The sequence below is a fragment of the Myripristis murdjan genome, chromosome 8, assembly GCF_902150065.1.
Source record: "Myripristis murdjan chromosome 8, fMyrMur1.1, whole genome shotgun sequence".
In the NCBI taxonomy this organism is placed as follows: Eukaryota; Metazoa; Chordata; class Actinopteri; order Holocentriformes; family Holocentridae; genus Myripristis; species Myripristis murdjan.
Window position 1 is genome coordinate 16,813,787 of NC_043987.1, and position 9,414 is coordinate 16,823,200.

The 9,414-nt window shown below is 42.6% G+C and overlaps 1 protein-coding gene across 3 annotated transcripts in view; it reads right to left on the reverse strand.

The window, feature by feature from the left end:
• tex2 (testis expressed 2) overlaps positions 1 to 8,564 on the reverse strand; it is a 33,422-nt gene extending 24,858 nt beyond the window's left edge. For 2 of the 3 annotated variants that reach the window (XM_030058267.1, XM_030058265.1), the window contains exons 1-2: positions 8,311 to 8,564; positions 7,068 to 7,163 (exon numbers count right to left, since the gene is read on the reverse strand). The gene's annotated coding sequence lies outside the window, so the exon portion shown is untranslated. Of the gene's footprint in view, positions 1 to 7,067; positions 7,164 to 8,299 lie in introns of all 3 variants that reach the window. The other variant, XM_030058266.1, reaches the window with a different exon arrangement.
• Between the last annotated feature and the right edge of the window lie 850 nt (positions 8,565 to 9,414).

Here is a 9,414-nt window from a genome sequence, read left to right on the forward strand (position 1 = left end):
GGACTGCATCAGAGTACAGGGAGAAATGTCAAGAAACAAAAGCAAAAGATGTTGACTGGTCGTCTCTATTTTCCCTCAATAAAGAAGACAAGAAAATAGACAAGGGAGCACTTGAGAGAGAGGGAGAGAGTGAGGAGCTATAAAACTTGGATGGAGTGATTGCGGGCGACGGGACGTTCATTCTTGCCACACTATCTCTACAAGGCAACATGCAAGACGGATGTCATCCACTTCCACTTAACAGAGCAGTCAAGGGAGCTCAGATCTGACTCTGACAGTGAATAAGCAACAAGCGAGGTTCTTAAAATAGCACGGGGGGTTGTCGAGACGTTAGTCCCACAACACAGTCCCAGCCACTTAGAGCACTAGCTGGAGGACAGATAGATGGAGGAGTGAGGGGAAGGGGGGCGGGGTGGGTGGGCAGAGGAGGAAGGGAGGAAAGGGACAGATGAGATAATTCTCCTTTAAGGAGAGGAGAATGACTTTCCAGGAAAAATAAAGACAGAAAAGACATGATTCATTACACAAAGTCATGTACACATTAGGGCGCCACCACTATGAGTTTTAATAAGGCTATATGCAGATACAAAAATACCAAATGTTTAAACTGAAGTCTCTGACAGCCAACATTCAATAACTTTAAATTTAAGCATTTGCTTCATGCTAAATGGTTAAAGTTTCTCCCAGAATCTTTTCTTTGGCAAATTGTGGGAAATCCCATTGAAAAACTGAGACTCTAAGGCTCTCCATTGCCCCTACTTTAATCTATTTTAAAGGAAAATCTTCAATGGATGATTAAGATTAACTGAGCAATTAAGTAAAAAAAAAAAAGACAAAATGTGCAAAGAAAATACAATGCCACTGCAGGTTTTACAGCTGATTGTATGTTGCTGTAGGAAGGGAGACACCTCCATCATACCTGACTGGCTGGTACCCAGTATATAATATTGTCTTGATATATCTGTAAACTGACATACATACTGGTCTAAGCCTGACATACAAACACTGAAACTTCCGAATGAACATTCACACACACACACACACACACACACACACACACACACACACAGTTTGACTGCACAGGTCGGCAGCATGACAGGATTCAGCAGAAAAGAGTTAAAGGAAGACATCTTGAACCGCTGAGTGAGAGAATAAACAAAAAAAAAACAACAAACAGCCAGGCAGATAAAGAGCACTCACACAGTCTCACTGGATCAAACCGGTTTTCTTCACCCCTCTCTCTCTCTCTCTCTCTCTTTCTATGTCTCTCTTTCTCTCTCTGTAACCCAGAATCTACCATCGACTTGTCAAACATCAAACCATGCCACGCAGATGATCGGCTGGTTGCCATGCCAACGGTGAAGCTTTCATCTTGTTCTGCTATTATCCCTTTGTCCTTTTGTTTGGCAACTCCTCCTCGCAGTATAACCTTGGTCTCCCAAGAGCGCGTGGAGAGCGTTTGTTGGCACAACATTTTCAGTGGAGAGTTCCAGTGTGTGTGCGTGTGTGTGTGTTTATGTTTCTGTGTGGGAGGCGTGGGCCCTAATTGAAAGTGTAAGGAGGAAAACGGAGAAAGCTCAGATCCAGAGAAAGGAGAGAGAAAGAGAGAGAGAGAGTGTGTGTGTGTGCACGCGTGTGCATGTGTGTGTGTGCGCCTCATCAATTAGTAGACCCTAATTACGCCTGTCACGGCCTATACACTTTCTCCCAACAACTTCAGCTGTTGACGCCGATCTTCTCTCTGAGCAGCAAGATGAAGATGTGCTCCCTATTCATCATTACGAGCGGCGGAACTGCTCAAGCACCAGCAGATGGGCTTTATTCTTCACTTCGATAAATAACAGACTTGCGTGTGGATATCGATGTCTGCCGCTGCCTAACCCGATTTGACAGAGCGGAGATCAAAAGGTGGATAAATGCACAATCCTGAGACTGAGCGCGCACAATCTCGTCCACAAACAAACACGTAGGCATCCAAATATATTAAGCAATTTATAATCTGGGTAAAAGCTGCTTGACAGCCAGCAGACAGCCAGAGGGTTGGTATTAGTCATAATCCACCCAATTACATGATGAATAGGGTGATGGAGAGGGGTAAGACAGGGGGACAGCAGACAGACAGAAAGACAAGCATCAGTAGTAAGTATACGTGCTGACAAATGCTGAATATAGAGCTGAAACAATTAGTCGATAAACTGATGTCAGTCCACGGAAAATGAATTACAATTTTGATAATCATGTACACCCAACAGTCGTCAGCTACAGCTTCACAAATTCTAACGTTTGCTTGCTTTTCTCCATTTGCTATCATTATAAAATTAATACTGGGGTTTTTTGGCGGCCGGTCAAGAAAGCAATTGAAAATATTGCTTTTGGCTCTGGTAACTTGTGATAGGAATTTGTCATTATTTTTAACAATTTAGAGACAAAATGATCATTCAAGTGATTGGAAAATAATCAATAAATGAATCGACAATAAAACTAACAGTTAATTGCAGTCTGTCCCATCTCTGTATTTAGACTTGTAATGCTTGTAGGATTAATGCACACCCTGAGACTTGATGCAGATAATTTTGCACACACCTTTGACACAACTTAGACATAATGCACATAGTTTTTACAACGTGTGAGGCACGTATTTTTATATTTCAGATTTCTTGCAATTTTCTTATAATTTAATTCTTCTTTTGAGAACTGAGTAACTGCAGCTGACCCAGTTTCCCTTCAGGGATCAATAAAGTATTTCTGATTCTGATTCTGATTTAGTCCTAGTGGAATATTGCTATTGTCCCATATGACTGCAAGGAATAAGAGCGGGCCAGGCTATTTTGAGGATTTCAGAATGGGGAAAGCACTGTTGCATGCAGTGTCTGTCTGTGAACTTTACACACAGTTATTTGTCACACAAAGCAGCGGGACAAAGAGATGGAACATGAAAACTAGGACAAGAAGACAATGTCCTGCGGCTAATGAGACTGAACAAACGAAAATAGGGATGAATCATAAATCTAACATGAAACGATGATTCATGGACAATAATGTAAAATTGTTGTGAGCCTTCAACACATTTACAACAGACTCTTCAAAAACTAACATTGCATTTCTACATTGCCTTTGGCCCCATGCATCTTCTGCTCCAGTATCCACACTGCCAATCAGACCTAAGCCATGAAAACATTGTAAGGCAATGAAATCAGGCTACAAATACCTGAGCCATTTATTTTTCCCAATTTCTGTGCCATACAGACTAATAGAGGCATCTGCATAGAGAGACTCATGAAAAGAATTACCATGGCTGTTACACTGAACCAGGAAGTAGTGAATTTCTAAAGCTGAATCTGCATATGAAAAGGTGCAGTCTTCATTACATATACCCAGCCTGAACTGTCAGAACTATAAAAGGGCCTTTCAGTGAGCCGCTGAAACAGCTATCAGCTATTAGTGTCTATATAAGCTCTTAGGAGATTTAACATAAAGCTGTGCATAGAGAATCTCAGAGGTAATCCCCCTGTAATGGATAATAGCATGACTCTAACTTTTAAACACTGTAACGTGGGGACTCTTGCCTGCGGAGAACGGTTAGATAGGATGAGAAGAGGTGAGGAGAGATAGTAATGGCTAAGAGTAGGAGGAATAAGAGAGAAGAGGAACAGACTGCAGTTGATGCACACACTTGTACACACACAGTGAGCACACATCAAAGATACAAAGTCTAGCATGCTCTCTATATTCCCGGGCTCAGGCTTCCAGAGATGCAACAAGATGGTGTTAGCATAGGCTGTGGCACAGAAGTTGTAGTAGGTAGCTGAGCAGGTGGGTACACAGTTCACTGTAACCCCATCATGCAATTATAAATCAACACAAATTCGGCTGATGGGTGGGTATGTCACACAGCCATTCTAATATACAGTATGGTATATATTGTAAATATATACCATGTATATATGTCACAATACCAGAATTTGGTAGTTGATACCAATACTGGTGAAATTTCACATCTCTCAATATTTAATTTGATACCATGGCAAAAAAACAAACAAACAAACAAACAGAAATCCCATTCAGCCGTTCAGCATGTAAGCTTTGTTTAAAAATTCTGCATAAACACTCTGGTACACAATGCAAAATTGCTGAGGTTCAACTTCACCAAGAACCATTTAAACTCATCTAACAATCATGGAATAAACACTTATTTGATGACTGAGTCTACATGGTTCTCATCACCAGCCCAACTCACTACTAATGAATGAATTACAAGCTTGTTTCACATTTTTTTTTGTCGATTCTCACTTAAACCAAATTTCGCCTTTAATGAGTGAACAGTAACTTAGAGGCAGACTCTGCAGTTTGAAATGGGAGGGCATTGTGCTTTGCTTACTAATGTTCAGGATGAGGCTGCGGAGGCATAAAACCCCTCAGGATTAATGTATAACAATTTTAAATGCCTGTCTTTAACCCAATGTTTTCATGTTAAATGTACAATAAAACATAAACAATGAAGCAAAATGCTCTTATATGTTGGGTTATGAAGTGAGTGTCACTCATCATTCCTTACGACATCATAACAAGGTGGGCTCCCTTTTCCAACTGCATAGGCTGCCTTTAATCTGCTTCAAGTATTATCTATGTATTAAGTATTAAGTATGTATTATGACAAAATCAGCATGCCTAATATGCCTACATCCACACTTAGATCTATGGTATAAACAAAAACCTGTGCGTGATGCATGCTTCGGCCAAACTTGAAAATGTGACAAGATGAGAAAAGAGATAACAGTCAATGTCCTGTGACAGCGAGTCTTCCTGTAGGACTTGAGCAACACAGAGATGTCGGCCCATAATCCCACTACTAAAGGTTATCTACTTGAATGACTCTCTCTCATTCAAAATTCCCCTCTTCATAATCCTCATAAGCCTCAGCCGCTGAAGCTCCTCAACCTCCTGTGGCATTAGAAAAAAACTGACAACCAAGAGTTCATTTCATATGAAACTTCCACAAAACTGTGTACAGTGCAGGTCCATAAAGTAACAGACGCTATGAAAGGATCATCTTTATCTGTTTGCATTCGTATCTGAGTCATTGTGGTAATCACAGTCTGATGGAGATGCGGCTCTGTGTCACACACTGCTCTGACATAAGCTGATTTACTCCTCACATTTAATGCCACAGCAGCTCACCTCAAAATGTCTAATAAGCTCATTAATTGGTGTAATATGCTTATCATCTCCATTTTGTTTGGTGGAGGGGAGGTGTGTATTTATTACCCCACACACCTCAAATTACACTGCAATTTATCTCAGATATAAAATTCATAGTTGAATGTTGGAAGCAGTGCACGCATGCAGGGTGTGTGTTCACTGTGCAGAGTGGCATCTAGTGAACAATGACTTCCTCCTGTTTCTGCAATTCACTTCCTGTTTTCTGAGCGAGGTAGCCATGATGGCAGAGAAACACCATGACTTTGAATGCATCTCTCTCTTTCCTTCTTTCTCTCTCTGACTCTCATATATTTCTTTTTTTCTTCTGTTTCTTCTTCTAGCACTGGTAAACCACTGCATATAGGAGAGTTTACTCATATGCTTTCTAAACGTGGTACTATTGGAGTCATAGCCTGGTAAATAACAGGTCGGTGAACACATACAGACACACCATTCACACAGCCATGGCAGCATCAAAACCCATTAGCTGTGACTTGTGGTTGGCTGCCACAGTGACAGGTGAGGGGAACGGCCGCTCCGGTGGCTTTTATGAGTCAGGCTGTTTATGTGTGTACCCATTCATGCATATAGAACTGAGCCGATATGTGTGTCCTTCCCCTTTTCCTGCACAGCCCATGTACAGCCACACACACAAAGCACACATATTGATAAACTTCTATCCTAATGAGGAGAACTTTCCAGTAATTCAGTAAAGCCCAACCTGTACCTCGAGCCCTAACCCTCATCCTACATGACCAATGCTAAATTAACCCATGAAATCCTAATTTTAACTCAATCCCTACACCTGAATCCTAATCACTCACTTCATGAAAATGTCTTCAGCCACATGGTCTATAAGTCAAACTCTTTCTCACAGGGATAGAAGAACAAGACACACACACACACACACCATAAAGCATTTGGGCTTAGTTAACACATCAGAACCACTGGTCCACTAGTTCAAACCATGAAGAGGGAATGTTAGGGCTGACTGCATGCTGACTCAGCCTGTTAGAGACGGCTGGCCAGACACCCTTAAGCTGAATTTACTTCAACTTTGGAGAAAATCTGCACTGCAGTTCAACCTGAAAAGCAGTCTGCAGCACGCACATATAAACACAGACGCATCCAAACATGCACACTCAGGCTCTCTCATCTCCACACTTACAGTGAACTCAAACACACACGCGCACAATATTGGGTTTTCTGATCACATCGTATTTTGTGCTTTTCAGTGCATCTTACATAATGAGGAGATATTGTGGCAGCAAGTGTGCCATCAAGCTCTTTCTCTCGGGCAACAATAGCTAATTCAGGCCGTTCAGCTGCCACTGTTTGCTTTCAACACCACAACCATTTGTCTAATTAAGCTAAAGAAAAGACTCCCTTTAGACTGACTGACTGACAAAAAAACAAGCGTTTTATACTACCCTCAGCAACAAACACATCTCTGTATGGGACACAGATGTTAAAAAAACAAACAAACAAACACAGGCATGTGTACAATGTATACATGTACACACAGATACACACACCTCCTGCCCATGGAGTGAGGCAGATCCCTGCAAAGACGAGAACAAGGTTCAGGCTCAAGTATGAGAAGGATAGAGGGATGAAGTGGACAAAAGCAAGATGGAAGAAGTGAGGAAGGGAGTGGCTGTTCAAGGCCATGGATCAATTCCAGCTCTCCCACCTCGCACACATACACACACACAGACACAAGGTCAGTCCCACTCACCAAGGGGTGTGCTGATCAACATGAGCAGTGGCAGACTGGAGAGAGCAGTGTATGGGATAAGAGAGGAGAGGAGAGGAGAGGAGAGAAGAGGAGAAGAGAGGAGAGAAGAGGAGGAGAGGAAACATCTTACCTTGAAATTTTAGTGGCATTCAATCTCCCCCCTGCAACACGGCCTGCACTATCACTAGCACACACAGCACAGCCATTGATCATGGTGCTAACAGGCCTAGTAAAAAGAGAGAGAGAGAGAGAAAGAGAGAGAGAGAGAGAGAGAGAGAGGGAGAGAGAGAGAGAGAGAGAGAGAGAGAGAGAGAGAGAGAGAAATTAAGACAGAGAGAAATCTTTAGTCATAAAAACTCATTAATACGAGACAGTCTGTATAAGATGAACTGATGTATTTTCGGACCAGTCTTAATTGCAGTACCATGAGAGAATGAAGATGTATCTGTTATATATTATGAACTTGTGTCAAAAACAAAACCACTGTAGTTTTGAAAACCTGTGACTTTAGGTAGTCAAAGAGGGGCAGTTTTATTATAAAAACCATAAAGAGCAAGAACACACCTGACTAAACACAGTTCACTGTTATCAATATGAGCTACTCTGGCCTAATGTTTACATATCCACATGCACTAGAAGCCATGTCACAGTGTTAACCCCTTCACAGATAGAGTTCATTACATTATGAGTTACCATTTGACACAAGGACACCCGTATGTTTTCTGACAGGCTGCAGGATTTGGCATCATCAGGCAATGATACAGAGATACAAGTCTATTAGATCCATGTCTTGCATGGCTATGATACTGTGGCCTGCTACTAGATGGAGGGGAGAGGAGAGGAGAGAGAGGAGCCCATGCAGACTGGTACAGTTCACAGCAGGCTACATGGCATAATGAGCCACAGTCTAGCTGCTCCACATGCAGCAGCCCCGGCTATCTAGACAGTGTCATTTCCTAGAGTAAATCCATCTCACATGGCAGCTGTTAATAAGCTACGTCAGTCCATATGGCTATGAGGAACAGCATTGCGAAGCTTGTGAATCTATAATAGCTACTTACAGTGTAGTACAGCTGCAAACATGTAGCCTATGCTATAGGCTATAGCGCGCTGACAGCTTTGGATAATTTGATGTACAGTTATCACTGCACACGCAGAGGGAGACGCTTGTGTTGTTTTTCTGTTTACTCTTCATCCGAAACAGTTTAAATCATACGGATCATAGCGCTCCATCCCTTTGTCTTCCTCATATCTTTAGCTCTGCGCTGCTCAGGTCTGAGTGAGCCAGACCAGAGCACAGCCATGGACAAAAACAGCTGATGCTGAGTGAACAACGACGACAGAAACCGAGACCAAACGCACGTCGCTCTTACCGTATCTACCGCATCTTCACTCGGAGGCCATCGGGTGGTTTTGCTGATATCGACGGAGAGCATCCAGGCTATCAATCTGCGTAATGCAATGAGCTTCCCTGCGTGGAGCGCTTTATCTGCAGCCCAGTGACAGCGGAGGGACGGGGCATAGCGGGCTGAGGGCTGATATGTGCACCGACAGCAGCCCCGGCACGTCCGAGGCAGGAGTAATCAAATCTGATGCCGGGACAGATCAAGGCTTTAACCCCCCTGACTCGCCGCCACCAGTCATAGCTCGGGATGAAGTCAAATACACGAGACTTGGGCGTGTATTGTTTTGGTGAAGGAGATGGTCAACCCCAACGCCACACCCCCTATTTATAACATATTTAGGCTACCCACACGGATTTACATCATCACACCCACTGTGCATGGGCACGAAAATGATTCATATTTTATTATATTGCAGCAGGAGAGTGTGAATTGCGTCACGGCATTGCAGTACGCTTAAATGACACCCACCACAAACAGCATTAATAACCCCCGTCCTGTCATAGCCTACAGCCTTAATCAAGGACCCCATTTGATTCCATGCAACCTAGATGGATGCTTTTAAAAATGGACTCGAGATAGTGCTAATTTGATGGTATTTTCCTTGAGAAATGATGTGATGCTTGTAAGTAAAACTAAGTCCAGAACTAGGGTGTAAAAATAGCCGACAGCATTACCTACCAGCGGGTAGTCTCCATCAGGCATATGCTCTATGTTGTAGCCAGTACATCCCTCCGAATTTTGGTTCATTTAATCTCATTATATTTGCTTGGGTAGAGTGCCACCTACTGGGTCCGGATGATCAAGTCAGGAGGAAACGCTCACATGACTCTTAATCAGTAGTTTTCTCTTTGAGCGTCACTACAGTCACCAGTGGAAAAATAGGCTCCAGAGAGCACAGGTTTTAATATATGACTAAGTGTGTGGACTAATGTACAATCTGTTCGTCACTGCATGTCTTGTGCTTCTCAGCAGCAGATCTCTTATACTCATCTGAGTGGTTTACAGATCCATCTAGTGGACACTGTCAGCCAGTAGTAAATGGTGACATTTAATAGTTTATGACTTTACCAT